Source organism: Adiantum capillus-veneris, chromosome 10 (assembly GCF_014529385.1).
Source record: "Adiantum capillus-veneris isolate H3 chromosome 10, ASM1452938v2, whole genome shotgun sequence".
Classification (NCBI taxonomy): Eukaryota; Viridiplantae; Streptophyta; class Polypodiopsida; order Polypodiales; family Pteridaceae; genus Adiantum; species Adiantum capillus-veneris.
The window spans coordinates 32,848,129-32,874,037 of record NC_140940.1 but is presented as its reverse complement, the minus strand read 5'-3'; positions in this window follow the sequence as shown (position 1 = coordinate 32,874,037).

Sequence of the window (25,909 nt, the reverse complement as noted above, 5' to 3'; positions counted from 1 at the left end):
CCCTTCCCTCACTCTCTCTCTCTCTCTCTCTCTCTCTCTCTCTCTCTCTCACTCACTTGATCTCATTCCCCTTCCTCTTCATCATTACTCCCAAGCACCCATCTCTCTTGGATGAAAACTTTGTTGTGGTGGTGTGTTGTTTGCGTCCTAGCCGTTGAAGCTAGGTGGTGCCCCTTGTTTGCTTTACTATGACAGGCTCGAGGCGCGCCATTCAGTCCTCGGTGTTTTAGAGGCCGTCGGGGTTCGGGGTTCGGGGTTCGCTTTGCTCCCGTCATTTGGTGCCCCCACGGAGGATCTTTTCATGAAACCCTTCAATTTACAAGACTGAAACCCCTAAACTATTTTGAATGGATGAATGGCTAGCAGGTCTCACAAATGTACCTACCACATTCCAAAGCTTTCAACTGTTCTTTGGAACATCCATAAGAGTGTTCATTGATGATTTTTGTATATATAGCTCCCGTATTTCACATTTAGAAAAGGTAATTGAAGGTTTGGCCAAGTTGCAGAGCCTAGGTGGGCAATTAAATGTGGATAAATGCCACATTGGGGAGAGTAAAGTCATGAAATTTCAGCAAAAGGTATCAACGCCGACCCAAGTAAGGTGTCCGCACTCATAGCCCTACCTTCACCAACGACCGCACGTCAACTCGTCTCTTTTCTACAGAAGGTGAGGTACTTAAGTAGATTCATACATCTACTATCACAACTTGTTCTACCACTGCAACAACTCACTCAAAGATCAACTTTCACTTGGGACGAGGAAAGCGAGCATCACTACAACAAGGTAAAGGAGGTCTTAGCCACTCTGCCAACTATCTCACCACCTAAGTGGGATGAAAAATTCTATGTCACCTCAAGTGTTGGTCATGACTCATTGGGGGCCGTGCTACTCCAAAAGGATACGACGACATCTTTCATAAGGCCAATCTACTTTTCTAGTCGAATGATGACAGTAGGAGAGAAAGATTTCACCCATGTGGAACACTTAGTCCTAGCTCTTCGATTCGCAACTACAAAGTTTAGGTCATATTTGTTGCCTAAGAAATTTGTGATTCTAACCACGGATGAAATATTTCCCTATGTTGTACAACACATGGATGTGTCTGCTAGGATTACTAAATGGCTAGTTTGTCTGCAAGAGTTTGACTACACGGTACATGTAGAAAACACGACGAGGGCAAGTTTGGGGGGACTCATCACCTACCAAGTCTTTGAAGGGGAGGAGAAGCAATCTAAGGGAGGAGAAGTCCGATTACCTCCAGTACCACTGATGGTAGAAGGAGCACACTCTCTCTACTTTGATGGAGCCTACAAGCGAGCGTCTAACAAAGCAGCTGCAGGCATAGTGGTCTTTGATGACAAAGGGACAAAGGTATTTTCGTTGGGCCAATTGTTAGATTCACATTCTAACAATGAAGCTGAGTATGCAGCACTAACCAAGGGTCTACAATGGTGCGTCTCGCAAGGTGTACAACGCCTTAATGTATTTGGGGATGCTCTACTTCTGGTAAGGCAAGTAAATGGAGCATGGACATGCAAGAATCCTAGTTTAAGGACTCACTTAACTGGTGTAAAAACCTTTTTGGGTAAGTTTGAAGAAGTTCAAATACACCATATCCCAAGGGCTCAAAACCAAGAAGCAGATGCCCTAGCAAGTGAAAGACTACAGGAAGTGGTGGTTGGAGCAATAAAGCTAAAGCTCCCTCTATTTCAAGGCAGTGATGCCTTGCCTCACATCATGAATTTTTTGGGAACAGGAGAGTGCCCATCAGATTTAACAAAGGGACAGAAGCAATGGATGACGCGGAAGGCCACAAGGTATCGACTCATCAATGACGGTTTGTACTATAAGGGTAAGGACCAAATACTCAGGAAGGTCCCTCTCTCTCAGGAAATCACGGGAGTAATTGCTAGCTGTCATGACGGGGTTTGTGGTGGTCATTTTTCCCTAGACATAACAAGTAGGAAAATCTTGCAAGCAGGCTTCATATGGCCTAGCCTCAACCGTGATGTACACCACTGGTGCAAAACATGTGAGTTGTGTCAAAAGGACGGCACTAGATCACTTATTCGTGAACCACAAACACCTATTCTCTCATATGGCCCATTTGAAAAATGGGGTATCGACGCCATTGAGCCATTACCTAGGGCCAACTCAGGAAAATTCTACATTATCATGGGGGTCGACTACAGAACTAGATGGGCAGAGGCCACAGCCACCACTAGAATCACAGCGGTAGAGGTAGCTAAATTTATCTACGAGCACATATGTTGTAGGTTTGGCACACCTTTAGAGATCATCTCTGATAGAGGGCCAGGTTTCAGAGCAGACCTGGTAGGAGAATTAATGCAGAAACTGGGCATTACAAGGAGGCACTCTTCACCATATTACCCTCAATGTAATGGCCTAGTTGAAAAGGTAAATGGAATGGTTTCTAAAATTATTACCAAGGAGGTAAACAATCATCCTGGAGACTGGGATAATTATCTACTACCAGCTTTATGGGCCTACAGAACTTCATTTCGTACATCCTTAGGATTCACACTGTATCATCTAGTATTTGGTAAGGAAGCAATCTTGCCCATTGAAGTGCAACTACAAAGTCTCAGAGTAATGGCAAGCCATCTTCAACAGCCCAACATGCATTTGAGAGATCACATCATCAACTTGGAAAGACTGCAGCTGGACAGAGAAGAAGCAATAAATTATTATGCGGCACAAGCAGAGCATAGAAGGCTTAGCTTTAACGAGCATCTCCGGAAAAAAGAATTGAAGAAAGTAATGTTGGTGCTCCGCTACGACAATCGCTTCGACACGCACAAGGATAAGAAACTCCTGCTCCGATGGGAAGGCCCTTTCATCATCAGGAAAAAGTATGCCAATGGAAGCTACCAGCTTATGGAGGCTGATGGAAAACTTCATAAAACCAGGGTAAATGGTTGGTGACTTAAACCTTATTTTCTTCGATTTGAACAGGCTCCACCAATTGACATTCCAGATGAGGACACACCATCAACCGCCACCTTCGACGATAATGATCAAACAGATGAGCTAAAGACATGAATGCCTCTAGCCAAAAGGGGAGGGCTAATGATGGGGGCTTTTCACAATCCAACCTCCTATACCCCTCTTCTCTCGTCCCCACCCCATGAAAACCCCCTCTTAGGGAGGGAGTGATAAAAGGCATTGGAAAAAGTAAGAAAAAAATAAATTATGATTATGTAAAGGTCAAATAGGCCACCTCATGCCTGCGGGGCAGCCCATCCCCACCTTGCCTCCTTTTTCTTCACAGTTGCCCCGCCGTGTGTCCCTTTTCCTCTCCTCCACTCAAAAGGTCAACCCCCTCTCTCTTCCCCTTCTCCTTTCTCCTTTGTCTCTCCCCTCAAGCTACCCCACCTCTCACCAATAATGCATTCTAACTCACCAATAATGCACCCTAACTCAAATGCAACTTATCCTATCTTCCAAAATAGTATACCCCCCCCCCCCTTTCTCTCTCCTATCATATCCCATGACCCAAATACCCCCCTCTCTCTCTAAAGGGTGCCATGTCTCTTGTCTTGTAGCTAAATAACCTCCCCCACACTCACACACACTCAGTTTCACTGAAGAAGGTGCCCACAGACCCATCCCCACCCGGTGGTTACCTGATTTTTCTTGTATTCACACACATCTGTACACAGATTCACCTCTGAACACACTCCCCTTTCTCCCCTCTTGCAATTACTTTATTCTCCATGTCACCTCTCACTTTTTTTCATCAACCCATCTCTCTCTATTAGTCTCTCTCTCATGAGACTGCTGTTTTGGCACATATACACACAGCCAGACAAGTGGGGCCCACAATCACATGGCCTATGTAGATAATGATTTCTTCATTTCTAAATTCTATAATTTCTCCCCCCTCCTCCCCTATATAAAGAGGGGTCACCATCACACTAAACACACACAACATCACCAAAGAGTACACTATGCACTGTGTGTGCCTAGTGCACACGCACACACCCACACCATCACCATCACCATCACCGCAATCACCATGCTCGTCTTGAGCATGACCTCTACACCCTTGGGATATGGAAGATGAAGGGCAACTAAATGAAGGATGATGGCCATAACCCTCGTGCGAGTCTTCGCCATCAACTCCCACCTATCCGCCATGTGCTCTACCACTCTCTCCCTTCTCATTCCCCTACCCTATGCTCCCCATTTCATCGCCTTATTCTCTAAATAAAGCTTGAGGTTTTGTGAGTATGTTTTCTTGAAATGTTTTGCCCATGCGAGGTGTGCAAAATCGCCACCTAGTGTTGTGTTTGGAGTGAGCTTGTGTATGTGTGAAGGGTGTGCGGATTCGCCATCCTTTTGTGGTGCCTAAGTACTAAGCAGCTATACCCCATTCCCTCTCTCTCTCTCTCTCTCTCTCTCTCTCTCTCTCTCTCTCTCTCTCACTCTCACTTGATCTTATTCCCCTTCTTCTTCATCATTACTCCCAAGCATCCATCTCTCTTGGATGAAAACTTTGTTATGGTGGTGTGTTGTTTGCGTCCTAGCCGCTGAAGCTAGGTGGTGCCCCCTGTTTGCTTTACTATGACAGGCTCCAGGTGCGCCATTCGGTCCTTGGTGTTTTAGAGGCTGTCGGGGTTCGGGGTTCGCTTTGCTCCCGTCACCATCATAGGTGAGAAAAGAGATACTCTTTCCTCCCTCCTTGAACTTCTTTAGCTTTTGTGACCTTTTCCATGCAGGAAATGATTTGAGATGTCCTCCCCTCTTGTATTCTCTAGGAGAATAGCCATAACTTTCGTCGGAAGAGGAGGAAGGTGAAGAAGAAGGAGAAGAGGGTGACCTCTTCCTAGCCCTTTTCTTCCTTTTTTTCCTCTCTTGCCTTTCAGAGTGATGGGGAGAAGGACTATGTGTTGATCTTTTCCTCTTTGGAGAAGTGGGCGATCGTCTAGACCACCGTGTTCATGGAGCCACATCTTCAGAGGAACTTAAACTTTCATTGCTTTCTTGCTCTTTGGATTCCTCCTCTAGAATGGGAGAGAGTCTTCTTTTGGGGGTCTCTTCAGGAGGCCTCCTAAGCTCTCTCTCTTCTTGCAGAGGAAGGGAAATTCCATAAGCACGAAGTTGTTGAGAAACTTCGGCTTGCAAAGCAGGGTTGCCCATAGCTTGTTGCAACCTGGTGACGAGATAATTCACAAACATGCGAGCATCATCATTAGCACCTTCATGTGCAAAATCAAAGCTATCAATGTTCATTCTACTCTCTTGATTATTGTTAGCCATGTTAACAAAATTTATGTATGTACTTGAGCCCACTTGCCCACATAGGAGAGTTTCCAAGGGCCAGCTCCTTTAGGACTTCTTATGGCTCAATAATGGTAAATCCATAGGCAAGTCTAAAAAGACTTCATTATTAAGTCAAGAGCTCCCAAGGTGTGCACCATCCCCCACATAGTGGGCTCAACAAAACCGATAATAGATCCCAGTTCCACTTACCCTAATATAATTAACAACATCAACCATTTATAGGCTACTTAAGGACCGCTCTTCTTAAGCAAGAAAAGAGAAACCAAATGCTCTGATACCAATGTAATGGAATTGTCCTATTTAGTTTGAGAGTAGCGGAAATTAATGAGAGTACTTCTGAGAAATGACTTTGTGAGCATAGCGGGTGAAGATAATTGAATATAGCAACATAATCATAGCAATTAGTTAACTCGTCATGAACAATACTTTGGCAAGAGAGAGAATTTAGAGAACATGACAACAGTTGAGGACGGACTTTATGTGGATCCGGTCCCCCCTCCAATAGGCATTTGTATTATGATTTCTCCCATTAAGAGAGACTTGCTACCATACAATATTTGTGTTACTTGTGACCTAGGTGATGCAATGAAGATGGAAATCTTCATGCATCACAAACATAACATAAAATCGAACAAGGCTTTAACTATCCCAAGACCTCAAACACCTTCGAAGGTGGAGAGAGCTAGCAGGGAATGAGGGTAGGGAAGAGGAAGAAGAAACATTTCGTAGGAGAAAGAACTAGTTCCTCACTTATCATAACTCTTGTTGCTAGCATACATAATAGCATAGTAATGAATAAGAAGGAGATGACAAGCTTAAGCATTGAATCATGGATCTTGGTTGGATTTGCACTCCATATCCAAGAGTGTTGGTGTAGGATCTCAACCTCTACTTACTTGGAGAAGGAGAGGGAGCTCTTGCACTTTGCATAGCACACAATGAGAGTGTTTGTGAGTGCGTGTGGGTGAGTATACCCCCTAAGAAACCCCCTAGCTTGCTGGGGTTTACCCCCCCTTGTAGCTCATGCTTGAAGCTCATTGCACCCCTCCAAGCCTAGCCAATCACAAGCAGGAGGCATTACAAGCAGCAAGGGTAGCCTTGAGACAAGTGTCCCCATTCCCCCTTTGAGAGATAGGTCTAGATAAATGCTAAATCAATTAATTAAATCTCCTAAATTATTATTGGACCCCTTGGGTGGCCAACCAATAGGCTTCACGCACACTGTGAGGGCAACATGAGGAGGAACTTGACAAGTGTCCCTCTTGCTTTCTTTGTACCATGAATGCCTTGTGTGAGTGTGTGGGTGTTCTCTCTCATCCCCCCTCATGTAGGGCTCACCCCCTCCTTGTAGGGATTGAATATTTGACTTTTTGACACCTTAAGCCCCTCATACATAGGCCCAGTTTCCACCACAAGCTTGGCCGTTAAGAACTTTAAGCTTGGGCTAGGTTTTCACCTTAAGTGAAACCCTAACATCTCAAGCACCTAAAGCATCTCAATAATTAAGCACCTCAAGCACCTTAGTCATCAAGCATGACAAGCAGGACAAGCACCTCAAGCTGGGTTGGGTTCCTGCGCTAGTGCAACCAAAGTTGGTCTGCATTGGGAAGTGTGCTATGTAGTGCAAAGCATGCTAGCATGCACATGGCAAATGGCTAAAGCAGGTATGAAGACCCTGGGCAGGAGAGTGGCAGTGGAAATGTATGCTTAAAGTGGTTTTTTAAGCTAGTGGGGCCTCCAAAGTGAGATAATGATGATGGCAAGTCAAGGTGTTCAAAATGCAAAAAATGTGTCCCAAAATGTAGTATTCAAGATGCTCTAGAATCTCATCTAGACGGCTCGTCAAACGAAGCCACGGTGTAAAAGATATGCCAGTTTGAAGTTGTAAGGCCTTGCATATCCCTGACGGATAGGGCAGGTACAGACATGTGGCCAGAACTGGGATCGGTGGATACACGTGAAGTGCTTGAGTTGTGGAGCATGCCGGTCTTTTCGGTTTGCCGTTCGGAGCTCAGACGGGCAAGTTATGGTCTGTGGAATATTTGCCAGGGGCCGGGTACGTGCTCATTGGGCCATGTGGATAGGCGTGCTGAGAAAGATTTTTTTGAGCTGGCTCAGGTCCTGAAAAATTGCATGCAACATGGGGGTTCAACCAAAATTTGCGGATGGCCGATCGGAGTTATGGACATCGAGATGGGCCTAGTTCAAGTTGGCAGGCGGTGATGGCGAAAAAGGATCGGGTGGTTTCAGAGGCCATGGTACAAAATTGTGCGGAATCACGAGGATTTTGGGTCCGGCAAGTGGAGCTCCTATGCAATGTGGTCGGAAAATTCCTATGGCAAGCCCTGGCTGTGTTGTGAGCACCGAACGTGCGGTAACATACGCCAATTATTTCCTTGGTTGTAAACTCAAAAAAAAGGAAAAGGGAGCTCAAAGGCAAAAGGGAGGTCAAAGGCACCAGTAGTAGCGCGGGGCACAATGGCCAAAAAGAGAAGGTTTTCTTGGCCTTGGAGAAAAGAAGGCGACAGGGTTTTTTCGAGCGGGGTTATGTTGGAGTTTTTGGGTTTGGCTTGGAGTTTGGGGAAGAAGGAGGCATTGCACGTGCGCAGAGGGGTCCAAGCCGGGATGCGTGGTTCGTGAAGCAATGCAAAGAGAGCAAGTGCTTTGGAAAAGAAGAGAGCACGAGGGCTTGAAAGGAGAAGGGGCTTTCGTGTGCTCTATATTCGAAGCCGGCGCGCGAGGTGTTGTCTGTGAAGCGGCTCTGAAGAGCGAAGGCCTTGCAAGAGAGGCGGCCAACGAAGGCTACCAAGAGGAAAAGCTGATGTCAGGGCGAAGCTAGAGATTTTTTTTGGTCAAAGCGTGTGCCAACGGCTTTGGTTTGTCGAGGGAGGTGTGTTCCCCTCTGTATGAAGCAACGGTGGCCATGGTGCAGCATAGAGCAGGGTTTATGGATCTTGTACAGGGTGTTTTGTTTCATTGAAGGAAAGCTGTCATTGCCGGTTTTTGGTGTCGTCTTTCCCCCTTCCCTCCTTTTCTTCTTTGCTCATCTCCAGGGTTGTGTGGTGCCGGTGTGTGTGAGCGTGTGCGCCCCCCGGGCCCCCTGTGTGTATGAGAGAGAAAGAGAGAGAGGTGTTGAGTTGTGGAAGAGTTGGAAGCGGGCAAGATCGGTGGTAGCTGTCCGAGGATTTTGCAGAGTGTTTGTGCGTTGGGCGAAGTGCAGGCGAGGCCTTGCTAGTGTGAATCGTCTTTTTTGAAGGTGTTTCTCGAGAGGACAGGGGTGCTGTGAATACCCTGAGCTATATAGGGGCCATTACGTGTGTGTCGGGTGTGTTCCGCATTCCCCCTCTCCATCTTCTGGTGCCCCCACTGAGGAGCACATTGATTGCTCCCTGGTGATGTGTTTATAAGCAAAAATGTGGTAGAGTGTTGGCCCAATTTTCACTGGTAAAGAAGATGCGGATGAGTGGCTGGCAGATTTCGAGTTATTTATGGTCTCATTGCAAATGTGGAGTGATGAAGAAAAGCTGGAGACAGTTCCGTTGGTGCTGTGAGGTAAAGCAAAAGCCTGGTTTGATGGTCAGGAAGCTGCAAGTAAGCAGGATTGGGTTGGTTTCCAAGAGCAGTTTCTCTGCAAGATTAAGAGCCTACGACAGGATGTAGGTGATGATTTTGATGCTTTTGTTAGTAAGTTCGAAGCTTGTTGGAGTGATCAGGTTGCTGCCACCCAAGTGCTCAATGCGGATGGTTTCAAGCTAGAGAAATTCCTAGCTTGCCTATGTCCTCGAGTTCGAGATAAGGTGGATGATGAAGAGCCAAAGACTTATGCCGAGGCAGTCAGAGTTGCCAGGGTGAAGAGTAGGAAAATGAAAAGGAAGCTGGAGTTAGGCTTGTTAAAGCCTACGGATTGTGTGCATGTTGAAGCAACAGTTTGTTCTATGTGCCCGTCGAGGATGGTGCCAGTGATACGAAGTGTGGAGCCTGTAAGGGAAAGGCCTATGATTGACTATATGCCTTGGGAATTACCTGTTGGTGAAGCATCTATGCCGTTTGTGGAGGAGCTCGTCAACGAAGATGAGCCTTGTATTGAAGAGAGCTTGTGTGTAGAAGAGTTAGCAGATGCCAAGTGTCCAGTGCAACATGAAGAGGTGGAGCCTGTTCTTGTGGAGTGCCTGTATGAAAGGGTAACAAATCGTGGCCAAATGGTAGGTGCAGAAAGGTTGGGGTTGGATGATGAAAGTGGGCATGATGATGGCCCAACTTTTGTGGAGTAGCTAGAGGATGATGATGCAGGTGCCGAATCGGCCTATGGTAAAGATGATGAGGCTACAAGCTCGAGTTTCTGGGAAACTAGTGAGGAGGATAGAGATACGAGCTGGGAGATAGAATCCGAAGGGTCTATGTTGGTAAACGTGAAGTTACCCTATTGTGCGCATAAGAATGTGGTGGTTGCCGCTATAAAGGATGAGCCGGTGATAGCATCAAAGCTTGGGAATAAAGACATGTAGGTGAGGGTGCTATGTGGAACCATGCTAATGATGATGCTCATCAAGGTAGCTATGGAAGGTGCTTTGATTGTACAACAAATACAAGGGTTTCCCAAGAAGAAGAAAGTTTCAATGGCTATGGAAGACGAACAGGTTGAAGAAGATGGCAAGGGAGAGGCATCAGATACTTGTCAAAGGGAAGAGCAGTTGCAATTGCCTATGGATTGCGGGGGTAGTGCCTTGGATACGGGTTCTTTTGGTCAGGAATGCATGGAAAATGAAGCTGATTGGGGGTTTGATGAACCGGTGGGTGAGATGGATGAAGAGACACGGGTGCTTGTAGGGAAATCTTTGACCAGAATGGAGGTGATACGAGGGTGTGTCCCTCTACAGCTGGCAGTTTCTTTGGGAGAGCAAAAGTCTGCTGCTACGGTGGTATCGATAGATGCATGTACGGAGGTGAGTATGGAAGTGATGGGGACCGGGGTGCCTATATTGAAAGAGTTTCCCGCTAAGCAGAGTAGTCCTCTTGAACATGAAGAAAAGTCCAAGGGTGTGGACTTGTTCGAGCTGTCAAAGGAAGTCTGCGTATGGTGGTTGAAGGGGATGCTGATAAACGCAGCTGTGGAGTGGGCTGTCGAGCAGGTACAAGATTTGCTTGAGGAGGATCTTGCATTACATGGTTGGGAGGGAGGGCATGGTATGTTCAATGTGAATGATGATGTGCACTCGGAGAGTGGTGATGCTTTTGGTGGTGTTTTTTTGGAAGTGGACAGTGTGCCTATGGATGCTTGGAGCGATGGAAGCATGGTGAGAACAACTTATGTGGATTGTTGGCTAGATGCCTTGGTGCGGCACTATGCGAGCATGTTACAGGTGGATGGATGGAATCAATGCCAGGTGTTTGATCCAGGTGGATATGGCAGGTAAAAAAAGGGGTTGGGCAACCCGCATGAACAAAGGTAGCGGGTAGCAGATGCCACGCTTTGTACATATGTTAGGTGGTTTTGTGATGTGTAGAGAATTTGTTTTGGTGTGGCAGTTTTTTGTTCCATAAGTCTGATTGTGGTTGAACATAAATGTTCAACAAGGGGGTGGGCAATGATGGTGCAACCAAAGTTGGTCTGCATTGGGAAGTGTGATATGCAGTGCAAAGCGTGCTAGCATGCGCATGGCAAAGGGCTAAAGCAGGAATGAAGACCCTAGGCAGGAGAGTGGCAACAGAAATGTATGCTTAAAGTGGTTTTTTAGGCCAGTGGGGCCTCCAAAGTGAGATAATCATGATGGCTAGTCAAGGTGTTCAAAATGAAACAAATGTGTCCTGAAATGTAGTATTCGAGATGCTCTAGAAGCTCATCCAGACAGCTCGTCAAACGAAGCCACGGTGTAAAAGATATGCTAGTTTGAAGTTGGAAGGCCTTGCAAATTGCTGACAGACATGTGGCCAGAACTGGGATCAGTGGATACACGTGAAGTGCTTGAGTTGTGGAGCATGCCGGTCTTTTCGGTTTGCCGTTCGGAGCTGAGACGGGCAAGTTATGGCCTATGGAATATTTTCCGGGGGTCAGGTACGTGCTCATCGGGCCACGTCGATAGGAGTACTGAGAAAGATTTTTTTGAGCTCGCTCGGGTCCTAGAAAATCGCATGCAACATGGGGGTTCAGCCAAAATTTGCGGATGGCCGATCGGAGTTATGGACATCGAGATGGGCCTAGTTCAAGTTGGCAGGCGGTGATGGTGAAAAAGGATCGGGTGGTTTTCTCCGTCCTTGGACGTGGTTTCAGAGGCCATGGTACAAAATGGTCTGGAATCACGAGGATTTTGGGACCGGCAAGTGGAGCTCCTATGTAACGTGGTCAGAAAATTCCTATGGCAAGCCCTGGCTGTGTTGTGAGCACCGAATGTGCGGGAACATATGCCAATTATTTCCTTGGTTGTAAACTCAAAAATAGGAAATATAGTTTGGAGGGTTTTGTCATAAGACAAAAGGAGGGCCTTAAAAGCAAAAGGGAGCTCAAAGGCACCAGTAGCGTAGAAGGTTTTCTTGGCCTTGTAAAAAAGAGGGAGGAAAGTAGAAAAAAAGAAGGCGGCAGGGTCTTTTCGAGCAGGGTTGGAGTTTTTGGGTTTGGCTTGGAGTTTGGGGAAGAAGGAGGCACTGCACGTGCACAGAGGGGTCGAAGCCGAGATGCATGGTTCATGAAGCGGTGCGAAGAGAGCGAGCGCTTTGGAAAAGAAGCGAGCACGAGGGCTTGAAAGGAGAAGGGGCTTTCGTGTGCTCGACATTCGAAGCCGGCGAGGTGTTGTCTGTGAAGCAGCTATGAATAGCGAAGGCCTTGCAAGAGAGGCGGCCAGCGAAGGCTACCAAGAGGAAAAGCTGATGTCAGGGCGAAGCCAGAGATTTTTTTTGTTCAAAGCGTGTGCCAACAACTTTGGTTTGTCGAGGGAGGTGTGTGCCCCTCTGTATGAAGCGGCGGTGGCCATGGTGCAGCATAGAGCAGGGTTCATGGATCTTGTACAGGGTGTTATTTTTCATTGAAGGAAAGCTTTCATTGCCGGTTTTTGGTGTCGTCTTTCCCCCTTCCCTCCTTTTCTTCTTTGCTCATCTCCAGGGTTGTGTGGTGCCGGTGTGTGTGAGTGTGTGCGCCCCCCCAGGCCCCCTGTGTGTGTGAGGGAGAAAGAGAGAGAGGTGTTGAGTTGTGGAAGAGCTGGAAGCGGGCAAGATCGATGTGGTAGTTTTCTGAGGATTGTGCAAAGTGTTTGTGCGTTGGGTGAAGTGCAGGCGAGGCCCTGCTAGTGTGAATCGTCTTTTTTGAAGGTGTTTTCCGAGAGGACAGGGGTGCTGTGAATACCCTAAGCTATATAGGGGCCATTGCGTGTGTGTCGGGTGTGTTCCCCATTCTCCCTCTCTAGCGCCTCAAGGTCAGTCCTAGCTTACCTAAGGTCAAAGGACTTTTACACACATTATTGGAGGGCTTCAATGAAGCTAACCCTAAGGTCTTATGCTCGGGTGGTTAGCCTTGCTCTTTGATAGACCATCTCTCATTTGGGCCCCTTTACCATTTGCCCCATGTTGAGATAGATCTATAAGCACATGTCTATATCTTAACCCTTGTTCCCGTTTATTCTCCCACATTAAGTGATCAGTGTAATATGAGAGAATCATTTGGGTTGGTTAGATATTAGATATTAGATTTTATGACAAAACACCTTCAATCCGGGGGGGGGGGCACACACATCCACACTACGGACATCGAGGGGGAACATGAAAGCAGGAGAAAGAGAAGGGGGGAAGGGGAACCAACAACAAGAGAGGGCAATAGTGGCTTGATTGCACTTCAAAAGGCATGTACACAAGCTTGCACTGCCCGCACCATGGCCATTTTCAAGAAAAACATACAAAGGGGTTTATCTATCAGAGAACTCCGCTTTGCAGGCCTAAAAGGGCACCAAAAAAGCCCTTAATTTGATTTAAATTTGACCGTTTTAGGGGGGGACTTCACTTTTGGAAATTGCCCTCTCATTGGTCCATCTGGTACCCTGATTTGGCATCTTTAGGAAGGAGGAACTACTTTACTTTTCTCTCTGCTCTCTCTTGCTCTCGTTGCACTCGGGGGGGGGGGGGCATTAGAAATGTTGTTGTTGCCCCCTAGGCACTCTTTTTTTTCCTTCATTTTTTACCCCCTTGGGCTACTCAAACCTTACACTACCCCTTAGGCCTAGTTTTGACCTTCTCTGTCCGACTACCTCTAGCCTTCTCTCTTTCATTTCTTCCTCCTCATTTGCTCCCCTTTTAGTGCCGTCCTTCCTCCTTGCTCTCGCCTTTCTTTGGTCCTATATTGAAATGGGCCCTTTGCTTTGCACTTGCCCCGGCTTGGCCTTGCCTTCACCTCTGCTAGCCCTTCTTGAGCCATTGACTTGCTTCTTGCCTTGATGAGATTCAGGCCCGGCTACCTTGACCGTCCACTCTTCTCTACCTCCCCATTCCACATGGGATTGCTTCCTTATATGCCGGGGAGGCATTAGCAAGGTTGCTAGTGCTCTCTCCCCATGCTTTCAAAAAATGGGCTCTTAAGGCCGTGGGAACGAGGCCCCACAGGGTGGCCACGTCATCAGTTGGGCAACGTCCTTCCCCTCACACTAGCGCACCACCATGCAGGCCCGTCAATACCGGCCAAAACCTCCAACCTCCGCCCCTACGCTCGCGCACAGCGGTGGGAGCGCCACCAGTTGCTCACTGCATAGCCCATGGCAGCTCCAAGGGCCCCTCTCTCTAACCTCTACTTCAAATGGGCCGCATGTCCTAGCCTTTATATTCCGCGGGTCCTTCCTCCTTTTGTGCATATGGGATTTACCCAATGCCATGTGGAACCTATTGGGGCGCCCCCTCTTGGGGTGAGTTGAAAAAAACCCCCAATACTTTTGGAAAAGTACAACCTATTTATGCTCCCGCCACTTCTTACCTAAAGCTCCAATTTTTCGACTATAAAGATCATCCAAAATCCCACTTTGGCGACTCCGACCCCCTTTAGCCTTGCTGCATTTTGACTCCCATGAGCTCTTAAAGAAAGGCCGCAAAATAACACAAAAGGCATCTGATGTCACACTGTGTGCACTTGATGCTGACTCCTCGCAATAGTACCTTGCTGATGAGGAATCTGATTGACAAGCGATCTGCTTGTGCTAGCTCCACATGATGCATACTATGTTTGAGGACCTTGGCAAAATCAAAAAACTGCCAGATTGTGCACCCTCCAATGCGGGCAAGTGGGCTCAAACCTAGCCCCCGGAAAAATTCAATTGACCATAACTTGCTAACCAGAGCTCCAATCTGCAATCCAAGAAAATAGGCACGCTCCATAATTCGATCTCTACACATGCATCCACTGACACTTGCCTTGGCCACCTGTCCCTAGCTGCCCTACCCGTTGGGGATCTTCTAAATCTCCTAACTTTAACCTTCCGTATCTTGATCACCGGGGCTCCACTTAACGAGACGTCTAGACTGTCTTCTAGAGCACATTGAACACTACATTCCAGAGCACTGAATCGGCATTTTAGACACCTTCATCTGCTTTTCCTTACCTCTTTTGGCCTAGAAACCCGCTTTAAACATACACTTCTACTACCCTTTGGCTGCCCAGGACTTTGGTACCTGCCCTAGACTTCTGCATTGCACCTACTTGCCGCCTTTGCTTGGCATAGAACATTCTCCATCTCGGACCGATTTTGGATTCACCAACGTTCACAAATTCAATTGACAATCACAAAAAACATTCATTTCATCTAAATTTACAATGTCTTATGATGTATGTATACTAGATCTATTACTCCATTACATCAAGTGAAAAATTTTAATGGTTATGCAAGCCACATTTGGTGATTTATGGCATATCCAAAAAACTATGCATGTTGTAGTTATGATTATTATTTATCAAAGATAAGCCTTAAAATAAATTCCACTTTTGGATTTTTTCATTCATCTCACTTATTTGTATACAAATACCTCATATGGACACAATTGGGAGATTTATAGAGACACTTTCATTAGTTTTTCATAGCAATGTTTTTTTTTGCAAGAAATTACACAACACAAATTTTTCAAAACTGAGCTTAGATTACAAGATTCCTATGAGTTTGAACCCTTGAAAAATGCTTAACTGATGAGGGTATTCCCATAACCTCATCATGTTAATGAAAGAGGCCTTGAAAGACAAAAAGTTTCCTCTTTTTCAGCATTTTCAAGATTTTGGTCTTTTGATTGTAACAAAAATTTAGTCCCATAACTAGGTTAGGAAGATCAATTTCTTACTAAAATAAGTTTTTTCCTATCCATACACCTTGAAATCTATGCAAAATCTTATTTTGATGAAACGTTATATTCAATTTATGAAAATTTTGTTAAAACTACACTACATTTCTATAATTTTTTCATCTTAAAACTTATCATTATAATCTTAATTTGGTATTAATTTGGGCAAAAGTAAAATTTGGCTATGTTCTTCACCTCATGGATGACCTAAGATATGAATGTGACCTATGAGTTTTTTTTTCTAGATTCATCAAATAATCATGACAAGTTGCTAGAAAAACAGGACACTTTAGTGTCTCTGGACATTTGAGAGTCCGATTACGAAACTGGTGTTAAGGCCCTTCTGTTCTTGTCAGCAACAACTTTTTGCCTTTTTTGAGAGATGGATACAGCCTTCTTAATCTTTTGAAATTATTCTTGTAAGTCACGACTATACTCATCGACGGAGAAGATCTTCCCATGTACTTTGACTAGCAAGGGACATTTAGGTCTTCCCTCAATGATCTCGAAAGGTGCTTTTTTTTCATAGATGTATGTATAGTATTATTGTAGGCATACTCTACAAGAGGTAAGTATTTTTTCCATTGTGAGCGTTGATCTACTTCGGTAACATAAGTCTTGAGTAGATTGAGTATCGTCAGATTGGCTATCTCACTTTGGCCATCTGTTTGTCCGTGATAGGAAGAAAAGAACTTCAATCTTGTTCCTAGATTTTCAAAGAGACCTTTCCAGAAACTACTGATCATTCTAGGATCTCTATCTGACATAATGGTAATCCATGGTGTTTGAAAATCTATAATATGAAGAGAGTTTCCCTTTGGTGTGCCTTAATAGTCTTTTTGACAGGAATAAATTGTGCTTACTTGCTAAACCTGTCGACTATTTTCCATATTCCCGTATTCCCATGGATAGACTTGGGCAATCCAAAGATGAAATCCATAGATATACTCTCCCTGGTGAATTTGGGATAGGCAACGGCTAGAGTAATCAAGGTTGCTTCCCTCTATCATATTTGGTCTTTTGGCATACTACACATTTTGAAACATACTCTTGTATTTACACTTTTATGGTAGGCCATGGAAATATGTCTCTACTCCTCAAAGAGTAGGTTGAATACCTCTATGCCCTGCGTAGGGAGGAGCATGGGATTCATACATAACATTCTAGCGAAGGGAATGCGTAACACATAGTCTATTGCCCTGGAGAAGATAACCATCCTGCAAGGTGAATGGTTCCTCTTTCTTCCCCAAAGCAAGGATTGACATTATGTCTCTAAAATCATGGTAAGTAGAATACTCATCTATCATAGAGGATAGATCATTTTGAGTGGCTATAGACACAGCATTAACTTTTGGTCATCGTGAAAGTGCATCGGCCACTTGACTATGCTTACCAGCTATGTGAGCAATATGGAAATTAATTTGTGAAAGAAAATTTTCCCACCTCATTTGTGTTTGTCAAAAAGCTTCATTTGTGTCATGAAATACTTGAGACTTTGGTGGTCCGTTCGTAGAATATATGAAGTTGTCAATAGGTAGTTCTTCCATGTGTCTAGGACATGTAGAAGAGCTAAAAGCTCTTTCTCATAAATGCCCAAGTCTTGTTCATCTATATTTAGCCTTCGGCTCTCAACATGCCCTTCTTGAAGCAAAACTGCTCCAAGGCAATCATCACAAGCATAGCATTGGACCTCAAATGGATTTGAAATATTCAGAAGCATGAGGACTGGTTTGGAGGTAAGCTTCTCCTTAAACTTATCAAAAGAATTATTCTCCTTAGTAGTCCAAACATAATTAAAGTTCTTCTTAGTTAATTCATGTAGTGATCCTGCTATTTGAGAGGGTTTTGCTATGAAGTGTCTATAGTATGTGCACTTACCAATAAATCTTCTTAGCTCATGTAGATTCCTTGGATTAGGCCATGCTTTTATTACCTCTAGCTTTGATGGATCCATACGGATGCCATCTTGATCATCAATGAACACTCTAGTGAATTTACGATAATGTCTAAAAATGTTCTCCATTTGACGATTGAACGTAGCTGGTGCATTAGTCAAGCCACAAGGCATGACTAGATATTCATAAAGACCAAACTTTGTGAAAAACATGGTCTTTAGGATATCTTCATCCACTATCCTTATTTGATTATAGCCACTTTTAAGGTCAATCCTACTGAAGTAGATAGAGCCTTGTAGCTTATCAAAATAGATATTCTACCTGAGGCACGGGAAATCTATTTTTCAAAGTGATATGGTTTAGTGCTCGATAGTCCACACACATACGGTATGTACCGTCTTTTTTTTGCACTAATAGGATTGGAGAGCAAAAGGGAGAGGAACTAGGCCTTACCATCCCTTTGTCTACAAATTCCTATACTTGTCTCATGATCTCCTCTTGTTGAGCTTGTGAGACTCAATAAGGAGGCTTGTTAGGAGGTGAGCTTCCTGGAAGGATCTCAATGCGATGGTCATCATCCCCTCATTTTGGAGGTAAGTCCATAGGTGTATCATCGATGAACGAATCCTTTTAGAAAATTAGACAAGTCTAACTCTTCTTGATTCCCACCATTTACATTTGATGAAACATTAGTATCTTTTAGAGACTCTTTGACAAAAATCATGTACGCAGAAACTGAGCTCTTCATTGACTTATCAAAAGCAAGAGGATTTACAAGTGGAATAGTGCCACCATGCTCACTAGCATCTATATACATGTTCTTTCCCCTATAGGTGAAGTAGATTCTCCATTTAGGGAACTTCACATAGGTAGCCATGTGATCAAACCATGGTGCCGCTAGGATAGCATCCTCATGTTGGAGAGGAGAGATGAAAATGTCTTCTTTGTCGACATAGCTTTGGACATGAAGCCTCAACTTCCCAATCAAGGGAGTAACAGAGGCTTGTTGTCCCTTGACAGCTGTGTCAGTCGTTACCATATCTCCCATCTTGAAAGCCTGAATGCCCAACTTGTTGGCCAACTCCATTGATATGAAGTTGTGAGTAGAGCCAGGGTCAAACAAGATGAAGGCATAATGCTCTCTTACCTTTCCCCAAGCATAGAAAAGTGATGATCCCTTGCAATGAGCATCCTCTTTTTGACCTTCGATGGTGGAATCCCTAGGAATCTCATTGCGAGCATTCTTCTTGGGTCAAGAACGATAGCCATGTCCTTGCTCCCCACACTTGAAACACTTATGGTCCTTGCAAAAAACTTCAAGATCTTCTGGAGAATTCTTTTTGGCCTTTTTAACCTCCCTTGTCCTGGACCGATGGTTGTTGTTGTTGTTGGAAGTGCATTGGGTGGAAGTGCCTTGGGAAAAGTTTTGAACATTGGTTTTCCCCTTTGCATCATGTTTGTCTTTGTTTTACAAGGGCTTGACATTCCGTCTAGCCCCTTGATGGAGATTGATGTGTGAAGCAACCATGGTGTGATGTATTACTTCACTAATAGTACGAGGCCGTTAAGAGTTGATGTATTTGACCATCTCTTCATGTAATCCCGTACAGAATTACTGCCTTTGCTCGGTAAAGTCTATCTTTTGAAAGACCGTAGAAAAACCTTAGCCTTGAGATGTAAATCCCAAAAATTGTTTACATACTTGTGGATAGACTCATGAGAGAGAAGCTTCAAGATGCACCATTTGATAAGCACTTTGTCCTTTGCATCGCTTGCAAGAAATTGCTTCATGATGGAGACTCGTAGAGTTTTCCATGTCTTTGGGGCTTCACGGTTGCCACGAAGGCTAGCCCACCATTGAGGAGATGATTTTTGAAAGTGCATAGCTACATGGTGTAGCTTGGAGGAGTCTGTAAATCCCTCGTCTCCAAAGGCTGCATCAGATTGCTGGATGAAGGCCAACACTTTTTCGGTAGCACCAAAGGTGCCATCATAGGTGAGAAAAGAGATACTCTTTCCTCCCTCCTTGAACTTCTTTATCCTTTGTGACCTTTTCCATGTAGGGAATGATTTCTGATGTCCTCCCCTATTGTATTCTCTAGGAGAATAGCCGTAGCTTTCATCAGAAGAGGAGGAAGGTGAAGAAGAAGGAGAAGAGGGTGACCTTTCTCTAGCCCTTTTCTTCCTTTGTTTCCTCTCTTCACTGTCAGAATGATGAGGAGAAGGATTGTGTGTTGATGTTTCCCTCTTGGTAGGAGTGGGAGATCGTCTAGACCGTTGTCTTCATGGAGCCACATCTTCAGAGTAACTTAAAGTTTCATTGCTTTCTTGCTCTTTGGATTCCTCCTCTCGAATTGGAGAGAGTCTTATTTTGGGGGTCTCTTCAAGGGGCATCCTAAACTCTCTCTTGGAGAGGAAGGGAAATTCCATAAGCATGAAGTTGTTGAGTAACTTCAACTTGTAAAGCAGGGTTTCCCATAGCTTACTGCAACCTAGAGATGATATAATTCACAAACATGGGAGCATCATCATTAGCACCTTCATGTGAAAAATGAAAGCTATCAATGTTCATTCTATTCTCTTGATTATTGTCATCCATGCTAACAAAATTTATGTATGTACTTAGTGTATTCTTGGCAATTCAAAACCTTAGTTGCCACTCCTCTTAGCCTTTAGAAATTGGCTCTTAATTATCTACACCCACAGCTCAAAGTGATTAATTATAGAGAGTAGTGGAGTAGGTCTAACATTGCAGAGTTACCAAGGGCTAGCTCCAATCATACTTCTTATGACTCAATAATGGTAAAGCCATAGGCAAGTTTAGAAAGACTCCATTATTAAGTCCAAAGCTCCAGAGGTGTGCACCATATATTCCACATAGTGGGCTCAACAAAACCAATAATAGATCCCAGTTCCACTTACCCTAATATAATTAACAAAATCAACCAATTATAGCTACTTAAGGACCTCTATTCTTAAGCAAGAAAAGAGAAACCAAATGCTATGATACCAATGTAATGGAATTGGCCTATTAACTTGAGAGTAGCGGAAATTAATGAGAGTATTTTTGAGAAAATACTTTGTGAGCATAGAGAGTGAACATAATGGAAGATAACAACATAGGCATAGCAGCTAGTTAACTTGGCATGAACAATAATTTTGCAAGAGAGAGAATTTAGAGAACATTAAAACAGTTGAGGACCGGATTTATGTGGAGCCGGTTCCCCCTCTAATAGGCATTTTTTATTATGATTTCTCCGATTAAGAGAGACTTTCTACAATACAATCTTTGTGTTCCCTATGACCTAGGTGATGCAATGAAGATGGAAAGCTTCATGCATCACAATCATAACATAAACTTTGAAGAAAACTTTAACTATCCCAAGCCTCAGTCCCAAGACCTCAAACACCTTCGAAGGTGGAGAGAGCTAGCGGGGAATGAGGGTAGGGAAGAGGAATAAGAAACATTTCATAGGAGAAATAATTAGTTCCTCACTTATCATAACTCTTCTTGCTAGCATACATAATAGCATAGTAATGAAGATGGAGGAGATGGCAAGCTTAAGCATTGAAGCATGGCTCTTGGTTGGATTTTCACTCCATAGACAAGAGTGTTGGTGTAGGCTCTCAACTTCTCAAGGAGCTTGGAGAAGGGGATGGGGCTCTTGCACTTTGCATAGCATGCAATGAGAGTGTGTGTGGGTGAGTATACCTGCAAGCAAGGCCCCTTCTTGCTTTGGTCGACCCCCTCTTCTAGCTCATGATTGAATCTCATTGGCCTAGCCTATCACAATCTTGGGTCAGTTATAGCAATAGGGGTATTCTTGGGAAATGTGTCCCCCTTCCCCTTTGAGAGAGAGGAATTGATAAATAAATTAAAAAAAAGTTACTTCAAGTAATTTATTATTGGACCCCTTTTAACACTAGGTTGGTAACCTAACAGGACATAAAACTGTCCTTTGCAAGGTCCAAGAAAAACTTAACAACTCCTAGAAGAGGTGTTTATTCACAAAACCCTTCATTGAGAGTATTCACAAGACCCATGTGCTTTAGGAAAAATTATAAGAATGTTGAAATGTGTAATCCAATGGAAGAACTAAGCCCTCAAAGTAAGTTCTTTTTTACAAACAGCAAAAAATGGGAAGTCCATTAGTGCGTAGTTTAGTGCTCCTAAAACAAAATTGTTCTAGTCATTCCAACAATTTTACAGGAATCTATAATAGTATAGATTTCAATTGGAAGAGTACCTATGACCTCAAAAAATCTATTAGAAGTCTCACATTTTACTTGAAATTAGCATGTTTTTAGACAGTTTGAGGTGTAAGTGCATTTACGGTTACACATGGATAATTGATCATTCAATTTAGTATACGAAGCACTTTATGAGCACTATGACTCTTGCTAGGTATCACTGACACAAAAAAGTCACTTATTTTCATCCTCCATTGATAATGACAAGGAGATTATGAATGAGAAGTTCTTCCCAGCTATAGAACACTGTAATACTAGTAAGTTATATTGTAGAGGAACAAATTTGCAAGCTTGAATCAAGGTCCTCCATGATAATTTTCCATGTGCACCATGAATAGGGATGACCAAAAAACATTATGCACATTAGAAATTAGAAACCATTTTATAACAATGTATTTTTTTCTAAAAATATAAAGCTTATTAGAGCCATTCTAGAAGGACAAAAGATAACATGTCAAAGCACTAACTTTACAACAAGAACAAATTCTTTTAACCTAATATGCATACCACATTGGTCATCATCGCCACATTTGAAAAGACTTGCATATACTACTGTTCAATGAATATAAGTTACAATGACCATAGCCTCCCACAATGATAGATAGACCTAATGAGAAAAACTATACAGCCATGTGAAAGAGATCCATATGTACATTGGCCAAAAAGATAGCCATAAACTATAAGCATTTGGACGTCTTTAAAATCACAAGTGCTATTCTAGCATAGTTATAACCATAAAAAGGCAATAATGCCATCATAATCATATCATGGCACATGTTGCTATTCCATGTTTCAAGAGAAACATATTCGAAAACCCATTAGTGATACCATAAGATTCATGAGACAGGAGCTACCACATGTTCACAAGACCATAAGCCATCCAAAACATCATGTCAAAAATACTTGGCAAGATGTAAAATGCTTGGCGCGATTAAAAACACCAAGAAGACCGAGAAGGATCACAAAATTTTGGTAAGATAGAGAAGACTAAGCAAATAGACTTGGTACCTAATAAAACCACTTTAGTGCGTACATAAATCATAAGACCACAAACCCTAGAAAGCATTTGGCAAAGGGCTCATGCACACCCTTCCGTACATAAAATAACCTGGAGACAAAAACCCTAGCGAGATTTCAAACCCTGGCCTGGCGAGACAACAAACCTTGGCCAGCCAAAACCCTGGCAAGATTGCAAATTGTAACAAGACAAAACCCTGGCGAGACACTACCATGAAGTATAAAACCATAACCATCAAAAAACAAGAATGGACCTCACAACTTGTGCAATTGCCATAATCATAATTGGGCCCTTGCCATAACCATAACCAACAAATAAAACCATAAACATAACCTAGCAAAAACCATAAACATAACTTGGCACAAGAACATCTCTATCCATAATTTCCACAAACACATATGCCATAAAAAGACCAAGATATAAAGATTTCCATATCCATAATTGAGCACTTGCCATAACCATAAAGTGTCCCATGACCAAAACAACCACTTAAACTTGTCCTTGCCACAAGGCACATCACCAAAACCATAACAAAAGGCACATTGTCTTCACCCAATCCCCAATCCCTGGAAACAACACAATCGGCTAGGTGGCAACCATATAGAAGTTCTTGACATAACCAAAGGCATCTGTCATAACCGAAACCATAGACAACCATAATGCCGCAACAAAAGATCGTGCCAAAATATCACATGAAACCATATTACCTGCCATAAGACCACAACCAAAGAAACAGACCATAAGCTCAAAATAAGGGCAGCCCATGTCAGACCAACAGCAAAGGGAAAAACCAACAGCAAATGTAAAAACCTACCATCATCAAAGGGAAAAACCAGTAGCCAGAAGGACCAGCAAAAGGGACCAGCCATCAGCAAAGAAAAACCAGAAAAACCAGCAGCCATCGGGTAGAATCCATCAGCCAAACCCTGCATGTCCTACAAAAACAGAAGTTAGAGAGTATGAGAAACTAGACCTAAGCCATGCAAGTATGACAACAGTCACTAGAGCATGAAGAATGCTAAAAGACTTACATAAGATGGAGTCTCGTCATCTAGTGAATCTCGAGCAACCATCAAAGAGACAATCAACAACTACCCTTGCATGGTAGTCCTTGAAGCAAGGATCAGCACACATTACCTTCTTACACTTACCACATCCCCAAATAGTGCGGGACGGTTTCGAGCCCTGCACTTCTTTGTGCTCAAACAAAAGCTTCTTCCGTTTTGTTGAGCATACCACACAATACCTACTTGTTGTATCATGCAAACAAATGGGAAAATGGCCATTGTATGCATCCTCTATCACCGGTCGCTTACACACATACGGCCTAAAAGCATTATTTGCCAGCTGCTCATGCATATGTAGCATAAACTCAAACCTGAATACATCCCTCTTGCCATAGAGGTCTTTCCAAATGATCCAACAATTTGTGAAGACGGAATCCATGAGACCCCAAAAACCTGCATGCCACCACTTAAAACCATGCATTGTACTTTGCAAGCTATAACCACTCCCAAGAACCATACTATCAAATGTGTCACAGCCAGCCTTACATGCATTGTATTGCACCGCAACATCAGGACATACAACCTCCCTCCTCTTTCCATCACTCATCAAGCGCTTTACCTCACCTTTATGCATTCCATAACAATTAGAAGCAAAAACATTTCTTTCTTGTCCATCCATGTGCAAGCAAGGACACCTTGCTTCTTGCAATATGCAAACCGGCAAGCACCTCGTGCTTGCTTACCCAAATGTAGCATCTTTGCATGTGGGAAGTACTTTCTATTTGCTACATAAGTACCTGTACCACCTTGGCCTTCATGAAGCAAGTGCTCAAGAAGCTTAACAGAGGGAAAAAACCTGTCAAAAAACACATGATGACCCTTCCTTGGAAGGGATTTTACCAAATTTGCAACTGCATGAAAAGACAATTCTGGGCATGGCAATTTATCATAGATTTGAAATGCATGATTATACCCCATTGATGAATCACATAGGTTCCATACCTGTATGCCAAACTTATGAGTCTTCTTTGGATTGTAAACCCTACATGGGTTCAATTTGCATTTAGAGGGAATTATGCACTCATCAACAGTGACACACTTGCCTACATTGTAATGCTTTTGAAAAGTGTAATTTAGCCTCTCCTCCAAATCAATTAATTGCCACAACTTGTGCTCTCTACATCCACGAGGTGGCCTTTGTGCATTGTCTCGTAAGTGGAGGAACTGTTTAATTTGATGAAATGTGGTTTGGCTCATCTTCTCACCAAAGTTAGGAAACAAGAGTGAGCCTACCACATCATCCTTCCAATAGTGTTTCTTGGAAGGCATGTAGTGAAGTGCCATGCCCAATGCTTTGCCCATGAAACGCATAAAAGAGTGACGATCAATAGGAACCCACCTACGCATGGAGTCATGCAAGCTCCCACACCTTCTCCTCTCTTTTTCCGCATACGTGTTTGTTTCACTTACAATGTGATCAATGAGATCTAGTGGAAACAACATCAAAAACAAATGAAATTCACAAAACTCACGAGGTAAATGACCCAAATCGGGTCCATGGACTCCATGGAAGGGAGGGAGAGTCCTAAATGTTCCATGGGGCTCTTGCTCAAGGCCATCACCACTATGCCATTCCGGAGGAATAACATCAACAAAGTCATTATCCGCTTCGGGAGAGTCATCAAGTACCGACCCTTCTGCCTCCAAGGCCTCATCATCACCACCTTCAACCCCCTCACCCTCCGATGCATGCTCATCATTGCTTTCCTCGTCATCAACTACATCAAATGGGCTAGGTGAGGGACTAGCTCTACCTCCTGCATGCGGTAGTTTATGTCTACGAGGTCAGCCACCATTTCGGCCACTATATTTTCTAAATTTGGGTGATGGTCCTGAGGCATCATCACTTGTAAGCATGCTACAGCCCTTGGTTCTACCCCGGTTTCGTGGTTTGCGTGGCCTTCCACGTTGCTTTGCAATCAGTGTGGCCTCCACCGGAGTGCTTTCAAAATCAGGACTGCTAAGAGGAGTATCCTCTTCAAGATGGTAGGAATGGCTTCCCTCCCTCAATGCATCCTCAGCAAGCTTCCTCCACATTTCAACCATAGGTGCATGACTAGATTGACCAATTTTA